General features: G+C 42.3%; 1 protein-coding gene across 1 annotated transcript in view; it reads left to right on the top strand.

The window, feature by feature from the left end:
• Positions 1–23,132, top strand: part of LOC136866250 (heme transporter FLVCR2) — a 191,550-nt gene that overhangs the window by 156,676 nt on the left and 11,742 nt on the right. The window lies entirely within an intron of this gene.

Genomic DNA, 23,132 nt, shown 5'->3' with positions numbered 1-23,132 from the left:
ACGAATGCTACTTATGGAGCCGCCATATTGGGTCTTCAAGCAAGCGTAATTAAAGGCAAGTGTATTCGAATTAGAGGATTTCGGTACCGTACATTGAAATAAAAACAATATACCAACTATTTTTCATAAAGAATTTAATTGGACATCTACTGTCCATTATATATAACTGTATAACACTTAAATGACATGAATACATTCACAGCTATTTGATTAGGAAGATAATTAACAGAGCCTGATTTTTTTTTTTTTTTTTTTTTTTTTTTTTTTTTTTTTTTTTTTTTTGAGAAACAAGAATAACCAGAAAAGCTCATTTCCTACTCTTTTACTTCCTTACAACTTGGTCTCACTGTGTTTCTTATTAATATCATCTGTCAAATACGTAATATTATTGACAGAAACATACAAATCTGTACAGTACCTGTGTCATTTTATGATTGCCGGTACATTAAATACTGAACTTGAAGCACTGTACTTAAAGTACTAAAAGACAGTTGTAATAAATTATCTTCAGCGTTTTCTTTATAAAGAGAGTAACTACCGATACTGCGTTTCTAAAAGGTTACCCCAGTATGTTGACAAACACTGAACGCCTCTTGAGTTAAGTGCATTAAATTATGAATGGTAACTGTTGCTATCCATTCATGTGGTAATTTCCTTGGGTTCTAAGGAAAAAATACTCTGCACATATGCAACAAGAGTGACGTTCTAACTAGTTTATTGATAACCCATGCAGCTATATAGTACAAAGTGGTGGTGGTGGTGATTATTGTTTTAAGAGGAAGCACAACTGGGAAACCATCCTCTGTTAACACTAATAAGAAGAAAACAAATGGAAGGGGTCCAACACTTCGAAAAATGAAGGTATCGCCAAAGAAAGATTATGGCCGCAAAGTGCGTGGAAATACAAACTTGCTAGACCTCGAATGCGCTAATGCCTTCGCAGTCGGAAAAGAACAAGTGTTGACAAAGGGAGGTCGGATGGGATAGAAAAAGTCCGAGGGAGAAACTGGTACCTCGCCTGACACAAGTAAGTGAAAGCAATGTCAAGACTCAGCTAAGGGCCTCGTAGTTACAACCCAAAATAGATTTCCCCTTGTGGGTGGGCGCAATAGAATAACACCCATGGTATTCACTGCCTGTCATACGAGGCGACTGAAACGGGCGTCAGGAGCTCCTAACTAGGGAGTGTGGGTTGGTGACCACGGGGCTCTTATTCATGCATATAATAATAATAGTCTAATAATAATAATGGTTAAGAAAAGTAAAGCCACGATTCCATATGAAATATAAATTATTTCTTTCTTTCTTTCTTTCTTTCTTTCTTAATCTGTTTACCCTCCAGGGTTGGTTTCTCCCACGGACTTAGCGAGGGATCCCACCTCTACCGCCTCAAGGGCAGTGTCCTGGAGCTTCAGACTCTGCATCGGGGGATACAACTGGGGAGGATGACCAGTACCTCGCCCAAGCGGCCTCACCTGCTATGCTGAACAGGGACCTTGTGGGGGGGTGGGAAGCTTGGAAGGGATAGACAAGGAAGAGGGAAGGAAGCGGCCGTGACCTTAAGTTAGGAACAATCCCGGCATTTGCCTGGAGGAGAAGTGGAAAACTACGGAAAACCACTTCGAGGATGGCTGAGGTGGGAATCGAACCCCCATCTACTCAATTGACCTCCCGAGGCTGAGTGGACCCCGTTCCAGCCCTCGTACCACTTTTCAAATTTCGTGGCAGAACCGAGAATCGAACCCGGGCCTCTGGGGGTGGCAGCTAATCACACTAACCAGTAAACCACAGAGGCGCACAGAAATAGAAATTCAGTCACTATTAAGTTGATTTAACCTAGGTTAGGCTATTTTAGGGATTACATTAGGATAGTATTTTAGGCTACGGTACATTAAATTGCAGTATTCGGTTAGTGCGAGTGAAGCGAATGTTGTGATCTTCAAGTATTTGTCCAGCCATATAATGTACTCTAGAGAGCATTTAAGATGAATTAAATATAGCTGTAAATAATAACTACAGAACCATATAAGACTGCTATTAACAATTGTTGTAATGATGGCAAGCTGCACACAAATTATTGGTTTGAAGTTGGTTCAAATATCTGTGAAACGTTTCTACATTGCATGTAGGGTTAGAAAGATACTGTCTGTAGTTTACATGAAAAGGAATGGAATGCAATGGCGTATGGCTTTTCGTGCCGCGAGCGTCCGAGGACAAGTTCGGCTCGCCAGGTGCAGGTCTTTTGATTTGACTCCCGTAGGTGACCTGCGCGTCGTGATGAGGAAGAAAGATGATGAACGACACATACACCCAGCCCCCGTGCCAGCAAAATTCACTAATTATGGTTAAAATTCCTGACCCTGCTGGGAATCGAACTTGGGACCGCTATGACCAAAGGCCAGCATGCTAACCATGTAGCCATGGAGCCGGACACATAAAATGGACATCAATACTACTATTATACATTTCCTGTTACTTGCCTTGCTTGTTTTGAAAGACAATTCTCTTTCTTTGGGAGGTTTCCTGTTACATGGCAAAGACTTGGGTGGATTAGGGACGTTGAAAATTGTTGGGATGGAATTCCACTTGAGTAGTTTCCGTCCATCTGCCCTCTTTAGTTCAAATTGCAATTTTTCAAAATGATGCTAGAAGAAAATACATAATAAGACCTATAAATATAAAACATCGTTCATATAAACATATTATTTTTCAGGAATAATACGAATGTATAACTTCACTAACCTCGCACAAGACGGAATTATCTGTAGGTTGTCATTTGTCACGCCTACAGTTTTTTACCCACTGAACTCTCCTTTGCTTATCTCTCGGGAAGCGAAACACTCTAATTCCGTCAGTTGTCTTATTTTGACAATTTGGTGCGGCACAGTATGCCATTTTCCTCCAAAATACAAGTAATAACTCACATCATTACATCGGGCACGCCCACATAACAACGATGTTTAAGACCCAATATGGCCGCCACCGCAAAGGATTGTGGTAGCGTGACCAGACCTCCCTAGACAGACCTTGTCTAAATGGATACGATGGTCTACAAGCGGCATTTGTTGCGAATGCATCGCTATAGACTCTTTAATGATCCTGAAATATTGCAACGCTCACTCCACGTGGAGTAGACCTGTAAACATCAGTAGGCTGCTGCATCACTGATACTGGTGAGTGAAACGCAGCTTATTCGCGCGGTGTGGACAAACAGGCTCCGCTACTTCTCTAACGTTGTCTTTCGCTGTTATCACAGTTCTACCGATCATTATAATAAGTACAGTATGAACAAATTTCTTAAATCTATGTGACCTTCCGTCAAAGTTTTTATTTCTGGCACAGCTTCTTCTGGAGACTGTTGGTCACTTTCTGAAAGCATAGCTCGGTCAGAACAGCAATGCTTCTATTAGATGGCATACTTGTGTCATGGATGAAATATCAGGTAAGTATAGGGCTTTAATGTAGAAAGTTCGCCGACAGTAGGGATCTCTCTAGCAAGCTCTCTCTCCCGGCCAACAAAGTGATACAGTTTTGCAATACAAGCCACTATAAGAAGCGGTTTTTTTATTCCACGAAACCTATAACGTTTGACTTCAGCCTGTGGGGAAGTCTTAAAGGCAAAGTGAGCAAACAGAATCCTTGCAAGTTTAAACAACCTAAACATTGGGGTTAAGCTATGTCGGATAGAAATACCATAAAACGCTCCAATTTATTTTGAGCTTGGTATAGCTTAATGCTAGTTGTGAGGTTTATGAATAATAATAATAATAATAATAATAATAATAATAATAATAATAATAATAATAATAATAATAATAATAATAATAATAATAATAATGGCTTTACGTCCCAATAACTACTTTTACGGTTTTCGGAGACGCTGAGGTGCCGGAATTTAGTCCCGCAGGAAATCTTTTACGTGCCAGTAAATCTAGCGACACGAGGTTGACGTATTTGAGCACCTTCAAATACCACCGGACTGAGCCAGGATCGAACCTGCCAGCGCCTCTATCATCTGAGCCACTCAGTGCGACTGAAGTTTGAGAAGAATAGGCCTGTGACATAAGAAATAAGACAGTCATATAGTAATATTTTCCACAAATGTAAGATCGAGACAAGTTCGAGAATGATCGCCCACTCGATTATCGACTCTAAATTGAAGCATTTTTTTTATTAATGTTACCAGCTGTTTCATTTTGAAGGAATCAAAATTTAAAAAAACCTCCACACAGAATGATAGGTATATTTGAGTCGAGTTCATCCTCGTAGTCGGACAAATAGACTGCCCACCGAAGAAACGCCTGTGTCAGAAACATTCTTGAGCCAGGCTGCCGGTGTTCACACGAGTTTGACATGCCAAGGAAGAGCGATTTCACCATTCATATACCGCCGACAAACTGATCGTCGACTGATACAGCCGTGTCGCTGTGCTGGTTCCGATATAGACATATAGCCTGACCGCTGGCAGTGCTTGTCATTGCGTCGCTTCTCGAACCACGTCGCGTCATATCTGATGACTTCTACATCGTTTTTATTGTCTCTAATCCATGTCTCAGCGAGTTCAGCCATTACATAGTCGGTAGCAATATTCGCGGCATACTCACAAATACTCTGAACATTACAATTTACTAATTGCATACGTGCAACTTCGTCACTTGACGGAAAATGCCATACGACCCGTAATGTATCAAACGTCGAATTTGCATGAACGGCGATCTCGGCGAAATCAGTCGCAAGCTCACAGTGTCCAATACGGTTTTGGATGATAAACGAATTTATTCTATCCAAGGTTGCGTCGACTACTAACGGAATTTCTGCATGTTGTACACAATATTGGAATTTACCATAGTCCTCAATTATAGCTCAAAGAACAGTGCATTTATTTTATAAATGTACGAACTTATTACTTCGTTATACTCCTCAAATCGCGCTCAAATCACAAACGATCAAATACCGAACACGATGGCAAAATTCATTTTTTAGAAACATCTTAGTCAAAATCTGAGGTGCTAGATGAGCATATCTTAGACCACGGTCGAGTTTGCTGCTGTTGTTTCGTAATGAATGTCCCCATGTAGTACTCTGAATGTTGCATATTAGCATTTTGATCATTTTAGTCGATATCTCTCAGTGCCGTCGACGTACAAGCCACTTCGTTGTCTTCGAGCGTATTACCGCGCTTACTCTGACTCTGACATGCCCTGTACGCTCACAAGTCGTATCGCCAGGTTGCACTTGTACTTCTCGACGCCCTTTAAAGTCGGTATCAGGCACAACAGATCCAGAAACACTGCACTTGCTCGCGTCGTGAGAGACTTGTCCGTTCTGACAATCTGGTTTAAGACGAGCCCTGTACTCTATACAAGATTGTGAATTACATTTAGGCTTACAAATCGTATTGAGCCTCTGTGGCTCAGACGGCAGCGCGCCGAACTCTCACTGCTGGGTTCCGTGGTTCAAATCCCGGTCACTCCATGTGAGATTTATGCTGGACAAAGCGGAGGCGGGACAGGATTTTCTCGGTTTTCTTCCCTGTCATCTTTCATTCCAGCGACACTCTCCAATATCATTTCATCTGTCAGTTATTAATCATTGTCCCAGAGGAGTGCGACAGGCTTCGGCAGCCGGCACAATTCCTATCCTCGCCGCTAGATGGGGGCTTCATTCATTCCATTCCTGACCCGATCGAATGACTGGAAACAGGCTTTGGATTTTCATTTCCTTAAAAATCGTATTGTCATGTTGGTCTTTTATTTCAAGACGCCATTTAATCTGTTACAGTGCCATGTGCGTCCTGTCCGTTCTGACGCTCCGCTTTAAGTTGTGCCCTGCACGATCTACAATGCTCAGCATTGCTTTTAGGTATACCAATTGATTCGTCTCGATGTCATATATCACCCTTCCATCAATTTAGTCGTGGCTTTTTGAGCGACCACCTTCGATATTTTGAAATTCTGCCACCAAATTTTACTTTACAGGCATTTCTTTCGCTTGTTTGAAACGTCAATGTACAGCACTTTATTACTCCTTAATTAACTGATTATTCCATTTCAAACGATAACTCGGTCATCGAAATACGTCCATTCAGTCCGAAGTTAAAGCCGATATAGAAACAGAACGGCGCTGCAGTCGGTACCTGTTTTGTTTTCCCTCGCTGTGCTGTGATGACGTGATCATCGGATGTTATTTTTACGTTATATCGCGCATAATTATGTCCTCTATAGGAAGGTGTATGTTACTTATCGTAGTGTAGTTTCTGAGATGAAAGCGTTGACCCTGGTTTGTCGAAAAGTGCCGTGCGCCACACATACCTCCGTCCGAAAGAATTTATGTATTGATGTAAAAATATTGGGCACAAGTATATAAGAGTTACTCCAAAGCTGAAACGCATCCTTGAGAATGTGCTTAAGCATTGTGAGCTGGATTTAAAAGAATAAAGCTATCGTTTCCAGTATCTTCTCTAAGATAAGTTTTACTGCTTATTTGCGGTAGGATTACTTAGCAGTCTGGGTCCGTGTTAACCACACCAGAGAGAGACGCTGAAGAGGCCCCTGCAGTCGACGAACTTGTAAAATGTAAGCCCAGTACTAGTGCTCATTAAACTATTCAAATATGTTGAACGAGTCCCTCCACAGTTCATCTGTTGGGGATTTATTTACAGGTCAGTTGCTTTGGTTTCCTCTGAAGGACGAGAGCACTATCTCTAGCTTAATGAAATGAAAGCTGGGGATGCAGGGCGATCTAGGTAAGGTTACCCAAACAATGGCTTCTATCGACAGTATTACGCATGTTTACTGGAGTATTGGAGTCGGTCTTCAATCAATCACTACTGATCTGCATTTAGGACAGTCGCCCAGGTGGCAGATTCCCTATCTGTTGTTTTCCTACCCTTTTCCTGAATGATTTCAAAGATATTGGATTTTTTTTTTTTTTTTTTTTTTTGCTAGTTGCTTTACGTCGCACTGACACAGATAGGTCTTATTGCGACGATGGGACAGGAAAGGGCTAGGAGTGGGAAGGAAGCGGCCGTGGCCTTAATTAAGGTACAGCCCCAGCATTTGCCTGGTGTGAAAATGGGAAACCACGGAAAACCATCTTCAGGGCTGCCGACAGTGGGGTTCGAACCTACTATCTCCCGAATACTGGATACTGGCCGCACTTAAGCGACTGCAGCTATCGAGCTCGGTAAATTGGAAATTTATTGAACATCTCACCTGGTAAGTTATTCCAGTCCGTAATTCCCCTTCCTATAAATGAACATTTCCCGAATTTGTCCTCTTGAATTCCAACTTTATCTTCATACTTTTAAAGACACCACTCAAACTTATTCGTCTACTAATGTCATTCCACGCCATCTCTCCACTGCCAGCTCGGAACATACCACTTTATTAGTCGAGCAGCTCGTCTTCTTTCTCCCAAGTCTTCCCAGCCTAAACTTTGCAACACTTTGGCAACGTTAGTCTTTTGTCGGAAATCATCCAGAACAAATCGAGCTTACCGAGATGCGTATGTGCGACGCTCAGACTTGCGCGTGAGTTATCATCGGAAAGAAATATAATTACGTTTCAGAATCCCAGCACATACTTAAAATATTCTCTTTATGAAAATGAAAATCATCAGCGTGTTTCCAGTCATGCGACCGGTTCAGGAATGGTATGAATGAAGCCCCATCTAGTGGCGAGGATAGGAATTGGGCCGGCTGCCGAAGACTGTTGTTGGAACTAAATGTGACAGGGAAAACCGGACAACCCGCAGAAAAACCTGCCGCGCCTCTGCTTTGTCTAGCATCGAGTGACCGGGATTTGAATCACGGAACCCAGCGGTGAGAGGCCGACGCGCTGCCACCTGAGCCATGGAAGCTGTCTGTTTTCTTTATATTATTCTTAATTTCTTTTGCTATTAAAATATTTTTACTGTAACAAAATTTAATTAAGTAGAAGTAGCTTATATTTCCTCCTGTTCATAACGTTTCGATAACATTGATGAAAATCTCTAGTCGGATGGCCGATAGATATGTGAATGTCATGTGTTCAGTGTGACCCCGTCTGACTTTGACTTTTTTTTTTTTTTTGCTTGGCTTTCGTGACAAATAATCTAGAAATGGCTGCCTATATAGACGGTGTAACATCACTGATATTGCAGATATTCAGTTGGAAAATGTTAGAACTGGGCAACGGTTTAAGTGCTTGTTAGTGCCGGTATGTTCATGTCGTCAATAATACCACGTCAGCATTCGAAACAAGCAAATATTCAACTTAAATAATCTAATGCAATGAGAGAGTCCACCACGTCGTTGCCTTGCACCTCGTTCACGTAATAATAATAATAATAATAATAATAATAATAATAATAATAATAATAATAATAATAATAATAATAATAATAATAATAATAATAATAATAATAATAATAATAATAATAATAATGTTCTCCTCTGTGGTGTAGTGGTTAGTGTGATTAGCTGCCACCCCAGAGGTCCGGGTTCGATTACCGGCTCTGCCATGAAATTTGAAATGTGGCACGAGGGCTAGAACAGGGCTCACTCAGCCTCGGGAGGTCAACTGAGTATAGGGGTTTCGATTTCCTCCTCAGCCATCCTCGAAGTTATTTTCCCTGGTTTCCCACTTATCCTCCAGGCAAATGTCGGGATAGTACCTAACTTATGACCACGACCGCTTCCTTCCCTCTTCCTTGTCTAACCTTTACAATCTTTCCCATCGCGCACAAGGCCCCTGTTCAGCATAGCAAGTGAGGCAGCCTGGGCGAGGTGCTGGTCCTCTTCCCCAGTTGTATCCACCCGACCCAATGTCTCACGCTCCAGGACACTGCCCTTGAGGCGGTAGAGGTGGGATTTCTCGCTGAGCCCGAGGGAAAAACCAACCCTGGAGGGTAAACAGATTAAGAAGAAGAAAGATAATAATAATAATAATAATAATAATAATAATAATAATAATAATAATAATAATAATAATAATAATAAAAGTTATTTGTTTAACATCTTTTCAGTTGCTATAGATTCTAAGAGACAGTAAAGCGTTAGAATTTTGTCCCATTGTAAGTTAGACATGGAGTCTAGCTCTTCAACTGCTACTAACGTCAGTCGGAATTGAGTAGGCCTACTTGGGAACAGGACAACCGATTAACCAACCGACAGGGACATTGATGTCGACAGTAATAATAATAATAATAATAATAATAATAATAATAATATTAATAATAATAATAATAATAATAATAATGTCCCTTCGGTTGAAAGAGGCGTCGGAGAGCCGAAATTTCGCCCTGGAAAGGAGTTCAGCGTGCCAGTAGAAATTTTAATAGGTTACCTATTTCTAATTGCCTCTGCTCCCTCTGTAGAACAGTGGTAATGTCGGCTTCCGGAACCCAAGGTTCAAACCTGGTAGGGGTAGTCGGATTTTTGAAGGGCAGGTAAAGGTCATTGGGCAGTCCATGTTATACGATGTTGACATGTAGAAGAACTCTGCTAACACATTTAATGTTCACCTGAAAAAGTAAAACTTACCCACAGATCGCCCAGCAGATATCTGTTTCCCTAACATCTGGTAGAGAAAAACGAAATGTCGAAATTGACAGGTAGGCAGCCTGAATGACGCCAAATCAAAATGCCTGCACACGTTAGCTGAGGCTATACAATTACGATTATTATTATTATTATTATTATTATTATTATTATTATTATTATTATTATTAGATAGTGTCCAAATCGCGCCAGAATAGCGATGTATAGAACTAGCACCGACAGAGCGCACTGCTGTTGTACTGGGTAAGCGCACTGCGCTCTTCATTTGTCTCCTATGTACTCACGCTGCTAAATATCCACGAATTTAAGTTGTTTAAATTGTCATTTTCGTGACTATGTCGACCTATTGCAGCGTTCCTCTTCGCAAAAATCAGGGAAGCCCATTTTCGTTTCACCAGTTTCCACAAAATAAAGAAATGAAGAAGAAATTGTTACTTGCTATTAGAAGGAAAAATTTCGGTGAGAAGAATCTGACAGAAAATATTAAAGTGTGTTCCCATTATTTCCAAGCCGGTGACTTCACGAGAACTTAGTTGGGTAAATGGGATTTACGAAGGGAAAATAATTCCTATTTTCTACCTTTAAACTGATTCGGCATTTCGATAACAACCACCGAATGTATGCGTTTGTATTTAAAGGTGAGAGAGCAAGATTAAAACCGGGCGCTGTTCCATCGCTTATTCCGTAGACCGCGAACACAATAAAAACAAGGAAGAGGCCATACACCAGAAAATTGCCGGATTACCACTATAAGCCTACAATATTGGAATATGCAGAGATCACCTCCATTGAAGTACGGTAAGAAATCGTGAATATACCCGAGGAAGTGAATGTAATATTTGTGGCTCCCATTTTCAAAGACATTAGCACTGAAACAAATACTACAGGTAATTTGGTTGTTGAGCAAACAATGCGTAAACGTGATGCCATATTGCTTTATACAGGGCTTATAGATGTCCAACATCGTAATTTGGTGTTTACAGATATTCCCTCTTATGAAGCTAAGGAGCAACAAATCTGACAAGGAACTAGGCCTTAACTTCGGAATCCAAAAAACTACTGTTGGGATATTATTTAATATTTAGATTAATTTCATGTACTGCCAATTTAAAGAGTTGAAAATATGGCTTGATAGAGAAAATGTCCTCGAAAACAGCCCCCTCGCTTTTAGAGAGAAATACCCCTCGACTAGAGTTATAACTGGTGCAACTGAGATTATAATAGCAAAACTTGTTCCAAGGGCAAACATTCCACTTTTATATGGCTAACTGGCCTCAAGCGTTTGGTAGGGGGATGCTGAAAAGTTTATAAATTTTGGATGCATGTTTCTGAACACTGAATAATACCAGTCTTGGAGAAGTGCTCTAATACATAGCTTACTGCTGCAATAAACTTACAACATGCCTTGGGGCCTGCTCCAGCAAAACATTCACATTCCTCTCCTATAATATCACCCGGTACTCCTAAAATAACCTTCACATCATAGGTCTTATGTTTTGTGTACTCGGATTTCACAGCACTGCATTTTAGAATTTCACCCGATTGAAATTAATCTTGTATAAACAAAACAAACTTTTCACTGAAAAGTCTGTATCCAGCACAACACAATGATTTGTAGTTGGAAATAGGTGCACCATCTATTTCCGATTTTCTAAATACGAAATAATCCATCAATTGCAAATTTGTGATAGTGATCTTCACCTTATGGCTGATGGTCAAATCTTTTTTTTTTTTTTTGCTAGGGGCTTTACGTCGCACCAACACAGATAGGTCTTATGGCGACGATGGGACAGGAAAGGCCTAGGAGTTGGAAGGAAGCGGCCATGGCCTTAATTAAGGTACAGCCCCAGCATTTGCCTGGTGTGAAAATGGGAAACCACGGAAAACCATTTTCAGGGCTGCCGATAGTGGGATTCGAACCTACTATCTCCCGGATGCAAGCTCACAGCCGCGTGCCTCTACGCGCACGGCCAACTCGCCCGGTGGTCAAATCTTCAAAAGGAACAGGCACTGGGGAAACTCAAGAAATTCACATGCCTTTGGTGGTGGACAAGGCAGTATCTGCAGTTTCGTAAGCCATCAACCTTAAAGAAATAGGCTACATGAATCAAAGCAAGGGGAGCAAGTTCGTATTTAAATTTCTAATTATGATTTCTTGTGGAGGTTTATTTATATATTTATCAATGTACAATACTCAAGTAATTGTAACCTTTAGGAAAAAGCGTGCTGACTCCTATTCATTATGTGGATAATAACGCGTGTTATAATTTTCTAATTACTGCTGTAATAATTCTTCCTTCCTCCCTCTAGTTTTAGCGTCTCTGGTCCGTAGCTTATTTTGCAACTGTTTAACGCTTAAACGCTGAAAATCGTCCGTAATATACTAGGGGATATACCTATACAATTAATTAATATAGTCTTGGAGTAAAATTAGAGAAGATACAATCGCCTTTAGCTCAGAAAACTCGGTAACAATCTATACATTACTCGCAACTGACTGGGAGAAACATAAGACGATCGCCTTGCGCTTACCCAGTACTACACGAGCGCTATCTGGCGCGAACTTTCTTTGTCTACATCCCTGTAGAATAGAGAATCACATAGATCAAGAGTTGGGGGAATACCAAGCAGGATTCAAGAAAGGACGGTCCTGTGTGGAGCAGAAATACTTTAATCAAAACTAAAACTTTAGCAGCAGACAAGAAGGTAATTATGACATTTGTAGATTTCAAAAAGGCATATGACTCTGTCGACAGGGACACATTAATAAAAGTGCTGAAATAATTTGGAATTGATGACAAAACGACTAATGTAATACAACAGACATTAACAAACAACCAGTCACAAGTAAAATTCCCTGGAGAGCTATCAGAACTGTTTGAAATCAAGACAGGTGTGAGGCAAGGAGATGGCCTCTCCCCAGTCCTTTTCAACTGTGTCTTGGAGAAGGTGATAAGGGAATGGCGAAAAGAAATGTGTCAGAAAAATATCCCGAATAGAATCAAGATAGGACACAAAAAGGCTGGACTTAAATTTGAATGTCTTGCATTTGGAGATGACTTAGTGTTCTTTGCTGAAAATCTAGAGACTGCCACTACACAGATAGAGGGTTTGCAATAAACAGCAGAAAAGGCAGGACTTCAAATATCCTTTAAGAAAACTAAGTACATGGACATAGATCCCAAAGAACCAACATGGACAATGAAGACTAAGTATGGTGACATAAACAGAGTCCACAAAATCAAATATCTAGGGGAGATTCTGACTCCTAACAACAACGAGAAGCCAGCTATCGAAGAAAGGGCAAGTAAGATTGAGATTGCATTCAGACTATGCCAGGAAACTTATAAATCCAAATTCCTCTCCTATCAAACCAAACTCAGACACTATAATACCGTGGTGAAACCTGAACGCCTCTATGCAGCAGAGACAATTGCCAGAAAGAGCGTAAATTTCTGAGGAAATTTCTGGGACCCAAGAAAGCAACAGGAAATGAGTTTAACCTTCCGTATCAAGAGCTGTGTGAAAAATGCGAAAACATTTCAACCTCTATAAGAAAAAGGCGACTGACTTTCTATGGACACCTCAGAAGAATGGGACCAGAACGCCTAGCAAAATAAGATCCTCATCTTCCAGAAAAGAAGAAATAGCCAAGTACCGAGGCTGAAAGAAGTTCATCAGGTCTTAAAAAATGTGGCATTGAGGAGGGAGATATTACAAACAGAACAGTGTTCAGAAGGAAAGTTGCGGAGGTGACGGATCAGTTTGTTGAGAAACCCAAGAGATCAAAAGCATGTTCTCGGATGAGTAACGAGCAAAAGCGATCCAGAGAATGAAGGAGTTTCGGCGTAAAAAAAAAAAGAACATCAACAGTCAAGGAAGTTGTGTAATCGTAACCCATAGGAGGTTGAAACGTTCCTAAATAAATATTATTATTAACTCTGGAACGTATACAAGATAAGAGATGGAAATCAAATGTGATTACATGGTACAAATATTATTTTATGCTACATTTTCAAAAACCTTAATTTTCTACGTCTGAGGAAAGAGAGTGTTAGACCGTTTTGCGCACCCGTCTTCATTGTTTAGCCTAAAATTCCCTATGCACACCCTTGCTCATTTCTTCATCTCTTAGGACACACTTCCTGCACAGCAACAATAGCATAGTGCTAGGTCGTGGAAAGCAGGGAATGGGAATTTACACAAGGTTGCATCGTGATTTGTTCCGTATCTCAACTGCACTTCTCGTCAGGGAAAGCTTCAACCTTGGTCATTGCATTCTTGTATATGATGCAACTCTTCCTGGGCCCAGATGTTCAGAGGAACAAAGCCGCTACTCCAGTCATAATACTGTAATTTTAAAGTGAACGGCCATGTCAGTTTGATGATCTTTTTTTTTTTCTTTTTATATTTTACCTTGAAGGCGTACATTACACAATTATCAACAACTTCCTGTTGATCCAGGTTAGTTATCAGCAGTATGAGACTGAACATCTTAAGGCATCTTGGTCCTGCTCCTTGAGCTAACGACATGCGCGCTGTAAGAGCAGAGAGCAGTTGACTTCCAATAGTTCGTGCTGTAAAGATAGATGGCGATCGATACATGGAGTTAAGGCGTATAGCGTCACTGTATTAAGGAGCAAGGAAAGGCACATAATTGCACCTGGCTGAGTATATTATATTTACGCAATACAATCGTACAGTTCGTTCGTCGTTCATTGTTTATGCTGTCTTCCTAAACAAGATTTTACGTTGGCCAACTGTATTTCTATGACTACAGGTAGTAGTCAAAGGAGTATTTAGTTATCACATGTCAAAATAATTCATTCTGTTTCCTATGCATAACGTAATGTAAAGCACATATAGGCTTACTGTGTAAACATATTTACTTAGGACATGCCGTTTGTGTACACAAAACTTTGTTTCCTATTTTATTTCCTCACTATAATCTAATGCACCGAATAGAACGAAACATTAGGCACAATAAGACTGTTAAAAGGTTAAATACCGAGTGAGTGGCTGCACGGTTAGGGTCACGCAGCTGTCAACTTTCATTCGGGAGGTAGTGGGTTGGAACCCCACTGCCAGCAGCTCTGAAGTTCCGTGGTTTCCCATTTTTACACCAGAAAAATGCTGGGGCTGTAGCTTAAGGCCAAGATCGCTTCCTTCCCACTCCTAGCCCTTTCCTATCCCATCGTCGCCATAAGACCTATCTGTGTCAGTGCGACGTAAAGCAAATTTTAAGAAATGTTTAAAAAGTTTAAATCTGTTTTGATTCGCGTCCCTTCCCTGGTTGTAACTGAGAGCCGTGCAAGCAGCTGCTAGGCTGTACCTTGCATACACTGCTCCTTTACCTGGCTGAGCTGGAGAGCTGCTCAATGAGCCAAATTGTATTCGGCGTTGTGTTAAGGATACTTGGGAAAATGTACGACGACGATGGGGCGGTTTTCATTCCCCGCCCGTAGGGCGGGGCGGGCCCCCCAGAGACTAACGCCCTCTCATAGGCCAGAAGAAATGTTGAGAGCGGTGGAGTGAATAAATCAAGAAGATGGGAAAAGCGAATTGAATGATTGAGACAGAAGGAATGATGGGGCCTCTTGGCTAAGGAGATGGGAAGAAGTGGAGATTTAAATTAGGTGCTAGGTTTGAGGTGAAGGACGAGGACGTGAAATGTTGAGGCGATGTTACAAAGAGAAGTTGTGAGGAGTCGGAGGAGGTCGACTGTTGGCGATGGTGGAAAGATGAGACTAGTTGGCGGAGAGGGTGGACGGACGTAGGGACGAGGTTGAGAGGGGAGGACGAGCAGGCCGGGTGCGGTGACGTGTTGTGGCGGGGGGAGGTCTAGGCACAGGTTGGGGAGGGGAGCGAGAAGGTTCTACCTTGCGGATACGGCCAAAGAGGGGTGCGCTGCAGATGATGAGACGATCGACGTCTTCGGAAGTCGGAAGGTGAAGACGGACTAGATAAGTCTGGCCATGGATATTCTGAATGGGGAACGCTCTTCGGGGGGTATTCCTTCAAGGCGGAGTTCGTGTATGACTTTTTATTGCGGTATACCAGGGGTCTACGTCAAGGACGACACAGCTGTACATGGTGGCGTGAGCTGGCGGTGGTGGTGGCGATGGTTGTCATGCGGCGACTGCTGGTTCTGCTGTGAGTGGTGGCGTTGCAGGTTGCAGCAGCTTCTTCAGGATGATGGGCGGTGAGAGTAGCGGGGGGAGGGGATGGGTAGGTAACTGGGTGGATCACAGTATGGTGGTAAGGAAAGTGACGAAGTCAGGATCGGTGAAGGATGGGAGTAAGTTGGATTTGTGGTAGGAATGTAGCGAAGGGTGAGGGCGGAGGTCGTTGTAGTCGTGGTGGTGGTAGTGGACATGATGGCAAGAGCGAGGTGTAGTCTGGGATGGCGAACTTCCAGTGCTGAGTCGGCCGCTTGCTTAGTTGAGTTCGGCAGGGAGCTGATGTAGAGCTGACGAGTAACCCGACCGATCAAAAATAGGAGATGCTGTGGAGTTCGGCGACGTCCAAAAGCAGAGAGGTCGATGGAAAAACTAACTAACAATGTTTTCATTCCCCACCCTGAGGGGGTGGGGCGGGCCACCTAAAGGGTAATACCCTCTCTCTGGCCAGAAAATTAGACGGGGTTGGGAAGAATTGAGAGATGAGGGAGATGGGTAAAAGGCGATATGAATAAGTTAAGGAGATGAGGTTAATGATGTGTAGGTTATCTAGTGCTTTATTGACAGATTTACAAATGGTAAGTACAACGATGTGATTACAAATACATGTGTTATCAAGATACAAGCTATCCGTGGGGGAAGAATTGAAATGCAAGGGAGGAAGTGGAGTTTAGAAGGAAGTGCCGGGGTAGATGTGCAAAGTAAGAAGATGGAGGGATGCGGTTAGATGGGTAAGAGAAACGGTGAAAAGACGGAGGAGGTCAAATGTTGGAAGGGGAGAAGGGAGGAAGCCGTTGGGAGGAGGGGTTGGGCATACTGGTGGAGGTGGAAAAATGGGAGGAGGGGTTGGCCGGGGGCGATGAGATGGAAGATCTGAGGGCTGGTGACCAGGTGAAGGCGGGGAAAGAGAGGGCTCTACGCGATACAAATTGTCGTGGACACGGGCACCGGTGGCGATGAGCTGTTGAACTGCTTCGGGTGTAGTCAGCTGGAGGCGTACCATAAAAGTTGGGCCGGAGGCGTTCTGGATCCGAATGGCTCGTCGGACTGGAACGCCGGTTGCACGGAGTTCTTGGAGGACGTCCCTGTCGGAGAAGTCGGAAGGGATTCCGCGGAGCACAGAGCTGTACACGGCAGAAGTGGACGGTGAAGGCGGCTGGGTCGATGATGACTGCTGTGCGATGTTAGCTGGCGGAGATGGCGGTGGCGAAACTGCGACGGACGAGGCCGGCGGGTTAGCAGGTACTTGCTGAAAGGCAGGGAGCGCAGAAATAGGGGGAGAGGACGACATAACAGGGGAGGGACGACAAGTGGTAACAGAGGTGATGGGAAGTGATGAAGGGAGAAGAACGGGCGGTGTTGTGGTGGTAATTGTGGTGGTTGTCGGGATGGTGAGAGTTGAGGGCAGAAGCATCTTCTGAAACGGAGGCTCATGGACAGTTGGGACAAGGGTTGGGTTGGCAGAAAGCTGGTCTTCAATGTATGGAGGGGTTCGCACCACTGCATAGATCTGACAGTGAATCGTTGCGCCCGAAGTATAAAGACGTTGAAGGGCGGCCTCGTCGCTGAGATGAATCAAAATCTGTGAAGAAGGTGTAGAGGTGAGGCCATCAACCAGACGGTAGACATTGTGGACCGGAAGGCCAGCGGCACAAAGGTCGTCGAAGATGTCATCTTCGGGGATGGAGGATCCACGCCGGGAATTATGCAAAAGGCCATGGTTGTGGGGAAGTCGTCAGCCAACGAGGCGTCAACTGATTTGCTAATTGAGGTCGGCTGAGTAGCAGATATAGGTGAAAGCCACATGGGCGAACAAAATAATGCTGAAGAGGAAACGATGCCCACTTGTAGAGAGATGCGGTCGAACGTTGTATGTGTGTGTTGTGTGTAATGGATGGGAAAATGTAAAGTGGCTATTTTCAACCGATACGCGTTGTGTTACAGTGATGCGTACATCTGAACTAAATTCTACATCGCACACGTAATCTTATGGAAGCCACTGTGCCCATTTCATTGTTACCGTGTGCGATTTGTAATACGTTATCTATTTAAATACAATTCTGCTTTTGTCTTTTCACTTCTAATTTTTGGCTCATTTGTCTCCTTTTGAAGGAATCAGACGCAAACTACGTCATCCTCATCATGCCTTGTACGCCTCATCTTGGTGCCACCCACTAGTTTTTGCGGTTGCCTTATAACCGCATCTCTTAGTCTTTACGGATGTTGTCCTGGTATCCAATCAGCCTTTGGGGCTAGTTGTATTCATCTCGGATTAGTTATACAAAAATCGGAAGTAGGTTCAGTTAAATTGTTGTGTATCTGTCTGTTACATCACAGGTAAACAGCTGAACAGAATTTCTCGACCCTTGGTATTTAGGTCCAGGAATACGGGTTTGTTCACTAGGCTATATTAATTAAGTAGTGCACTGTGAAGGAAAAATATAAAAGAGGCCTACATGGAAATATCTAAAGTGACCAGACGTCCCGTTTTGAACGGGACAGTACCGTTTTATCCCAGTTTCCCGATAGCTTTTGTTGGGGAACATATTTGTTCCCTTATGTTAGAGAAGATATGTTTATAGTCAATTCGTAAACATAAAGTAGACAAGAGTGTTATTTGTTCAGTGCTGTAATAATTTTGTCTTGTCTTCTTAGTAAGTAGATGAACAGTCATAAAGACAACAGCGTTCATTACCTTATGTCTATAGTAAATAAACAATGGAATAGACAACCATATTATTTATTGAGCAATGTAATAATATTGTCCTGTGTTTATATCGATATCGATAAACAGACCTACTGTATTGTTTTTCTATTTGCATGATGTAGATGTTTTATGGTTAAGGGAAGGTTGGGGTTGCAAAGTTTTCAGAACTGGTAAGTGTCCCGTTTTCAGCTTTAGCAAATACTGTACGGTCACATTAAAATACCACATTTCTCTACTAATGCAGTATATAATAATAATAATAATAATAATAATAATAATAATAATAATAATAATAATAATAATAATAATAATAATAATAATAATAGCGTGTGGCCTCCGAAGATCCCCCCTGTGGGTGGGGGCGGTAGAATAACACCCACGGTATCCCGTGCCTGTCGTAAGAGGCGACTAAAAGGGCCCCAGGGGCTCTGTATTTTGGAGAGTGGGTTGGCGACCCCGGGGCCCTTAGCTGAGTCCTTGCATTGCTTCCACTTACTTGTGGCAGGCTCCTCTCTTTCATATATCCCATCGGACCTCCCTGGGTCAACTCTTGTTCATTTCCGACCCCGACGGTATTAGAGCACTCGAGGCGTAGGGAGTCTTTCATTTTCACGCACTTTGTTACCCTTGTCTTCTTTTGGCCGATGCCTTCATTTTTCGAAGTGTCGGATCCCTTCCATTTTTTCTCTCTGATTAGTGTTACATGCCAACGGCCGTAGCCGTGTTGAAACACCGGATCCCGTGAGATCTCCGAAGTTAAGCAACATTGGGCGTGGTCAAGATTTGGATGGGTTGCCACGCGCTGTTTGCAAATGGCCCAATAATACAACGACGTGCGTCATTACATCCCAAACACGGGTCTATTAAACAATATCATAGTGACATGGTGCTTTCTGTCGCAACTGAGGCTCATTGTGTCTGTGCTGACACGCTGGAATGTAATGTTCAGCACTATTTCCGTGTTCAGCTAGCAATGGGAAGGAAAATCAAAGAAACAACCAGGAAAGAAAGGAGGATTGTAGTGCGACTGTTTCAAAAAGGTAAATCTTTCAAGTCAAATTATTTCAAGTGTAATTATTGGAAGAGCTGTTACAACTGTTAAAAATGTTGTGTACAGGTACAAAAGAATAAAGACAATAGAAAATAGAGCAAGAAGTGGTTGTCCCTCAAAGTTATCAGTACTAGACAAACGGTAAATTGTGCGTAGTGTCCCAAAATCCTCAGCTAAGTGCGCCGCAGATAGCAACTGCGTTTCAACAAGATGTAGGAGTGCAAGTGTCATCTGAAACCATCCGAAATGAGCTACGCGAAAGAGAGTATGCGGGCAGAACAGCCCTTAGAAAGCCGTACATCAGTAAGGGACATGGGTACGCTAAAGAGCACATTTATGACACCGCACGTAAACTCACCTCTGCGGAGGTTCGGACCTGCCTTCGGGCAGAATACACCCTTACCTTAGTGTTATATAGAGGATGGTTGCCTAGTTGTACTTCCCCTATAAACAATAATCACTACCACCACCACCACCACCACCTGGCCTCCCAAGAGGCCTGGTATACGACTTTCGAGATGACGTCGTATAGGCGACCTGCGCGTCTATGACGATGGGGCCCTACATATAATGAAGGCGACACACACACACACCACCCCCGAGCCATCGGAATTAACCATTGAAGGTTGAAATCCCCAGTCCGGCCGTGAATCTTTTCCGGGACCCTGTGGAGCGAATGCCAGCACGCTAACATTTAGACATTAGTACCGGTATAGTAAAACTTTATCAAAGCGGAATGTGTATAAAGCGGAAACTTGTCGAGTGTCAATGAAATGTATGGTCCTACCGCACTTCATTTATGAGCAGTAGTAATAATAATAATAATAATAATAATAATAATAATAATAATAATAATAATAATAATAATAATAATAATAATAATAATAATAATAATAATAATAACATACATACATACATACATTATCATTATAGACTGTTATGCCTTTCAGCGTTCAGTCTGCAAGCCTCTGTGAATTTACTAAACGTCGCCACATTCCTCGATTTGCAACTAGTGTTGTGGCCTCATTTAGTTCTATACCTCTTATCTTTAAATCGTTAGAAACCGAGTCTAACCATTGTCGTCTTGGTCTACCTCTACTTCTCTTACCCTCCATAACAGAGTCCATTATTCTCCTAGGTAACCTAACCTCCTCCATTCGTCTCACATGACCCCACCACCGAAGCCGGTTTATGCGTACAGCTTCATCCATCGAGTTCATTCCTAAATTAGCCTTTATCTCCTCATTCCGAGTACCCTCCTGCCATTGTTCCCACCTGTTTGTACCAGCAATCATTCTTGCTACTTTCATGTCTGTTACTTCTAACTTATGAATAAGATATCCTGAGTCCACCCAGCTTTCGCTCCCGTAAAGCAAAGTTGGTCTGAAAACAGACCGATGTAAAGATAATTTCGTCTGGGAGCTGACTTCCTTCTTACAGAATACAGTCGATCGCAGCTGCGAGCTCACTTCATTAGCTTTGCGGCACCTTGATTCAATCTCACTCACTATATTACCATCCTGGGAGAACACACAACCTAAATACTTGAAATTATCGACCTGTTCTAGCTTTGTATCACCAATCTGACATTCAATTCTGTTGAATTTCTTACCTACTGACATCAATTTAGTCTTCGAGAGGCTAATTTTCATACCATACTCATTGCACCTATTTTCAAGTTCCAAGATGTTAGACTGTAGGCTTTCGGCACAATCTACCATTAAGACCAAGTCGTCAGCATAGGCCAGACTGCTTACTACATTTCCACCTAATTGAATCCCTCCCTGCCATTTTATACCTTTCAGCAGATGATCCATGTAAACTACAAACAGCAAAGGTGAAAGATTACAGCCTTGTCTAACCCCTGTAAGTACCCTGAACCAAGAACTCATTCTGCCATCAATTCTCACTGAAGCCCAATTGTCAACATACATGCCTTTGATTGCTTTTAATAATCTGCCTTTAATTCCATAGTCCCCCAGTATGGCGAACATCTTTTCCCTCGGTACCCTGTCATATGCTTTCTCTAGATCTACGAAACATAAACACAACTGCCTATTCCTCTCGTAGCATTTTTCAATTACCTGGCGCATACTGAAAATCTGATCCTGACAACCTCTCTGTGGTCTGAAACCACACTGGTTTTCATCCAACTTCCTCTCAACGACTGATCGCACCCTCCCTTCCAAGATGCCAGTGAATACTTTGCCTGGTATACTAATCAGTGAGATACCTCGATAGTTGTTGCAATCCTTCCTGTTCCCTTGCTTATAGATAGGTGCAATTACTGCTTTTGCCCAATCTGAAGGTACCTTACCAACACTCCATGCTAATTTTACTACTCTATGAAGCCATTTCATCCCTGCCTTCCCACTATACTTCACCATTTCAGGTCTAATTTCATCTATTCCTGCTGCCTTATGACAATGGAGTTTATTTACCATCCTTTCCACTTCCTCAAGCATAATTCCACCAACATCATTTTCGTCCTCCCCTTGAGCTTGGATGTTCACAACACTACCAGGATGATTTCCTTTTACATTAAGAAGATGTTCAAAATATTCCCTCCAACTCTCCAGTGATTCCCTGGGATCTATTATGAGTTCACCTGAATTACTCAAAACACTGTTCATTTCCTTTTCCCCTCCCTTCCTAAGATTCTTTATTACTGTCCAGAAAGGTTTCCCTGCTGCTTGACCTAGCCTTTCCAGGTTGTTACCAAAATCTTCCCATGACTTCTTTTTGGATTCAACAATTAATAATAATAATAATAATAATAATAATAATAATAATAATAATAATAATAATAATCGTATGGCCTCAGCTACCGTGTGCAGATATTTCGATTTGACGCCATCTGGCTGTCTGCTCGTCAATGTCGACGTTCCGTTTTATTTTTTACTCTAGGCCCACTAGATAGCAGAGCAAGTAAACCGAAACTCTCTTGGGCGTCTATGGCTGAGATTTAATTAAGTTTGTCGGGTGAACACCAAATGTGCCACCAGAGATCTTTTACATGCCGACATCATACGACATGGAGTGTCGAATGGACTTTTTTCCGCCCTTCGAAACTCCGACTGCCTCTGCCGGGTTTGAACCCGCTATCTTGGGATCCGGAGGTCGACACTCTACCACTGATCCACAGAGGCAGCTGCAGTAACACTTTTTTCTTTCCAAAAATGAGCATCCTAAAAAATATCACGAGTGTCCTTCATATACAATTGACAGTGACTACTTAGGTACTAGTAAATCCCTAATTTTGAAAGCCTAGCGAGGTAAGATGCATGTTCCAGTTTGACGCTGAAAAAAGACAAACACACAATTACATGAAGAAAAAATGAATACAGATGGAACGAATATCATTTTCATTCCTCTTTTCTCCTGTTATTTCTTTGTTGTGAACACACCCGATAGAGAATATATTGACAGTCCACGTTGCTACCTCTAGCCTTCATTCTCCGACGTGCGGGTAGGTATTCACAAGGCACTTCACTTCATTACAGTCCATGACTATTGTTAATTGAGGTGAAACGCGTGACTCGTAGTTAAAATATTAACCCTAAGTTAACAAACCAAGGGTTAGAGTATATTTAACCGACGTTGATGAAACCGGGCCTCAGAAAGTTAAATGGGGGTTACGATCTGAAAACACAT

This window comes from Anabrus simplex, chromosome 3 (genome assembly GCF_040414725.1).
Source record: "Anabrus simplex isolate iqAnaSimp1 chromosome 3, ASM4041472v1, whole genome shotgun sequence".
In the NCBI taxonomy this organism is placed as follows: Eukaryota; Metazoa; Arthropoda; class Insecta; order Orthoptera; family Tettigoniidae; genus Anabrus; species Anabrus simplex.
This window is presented reverse-complemented; position numbering and strand designations above follow the sequence as displayed.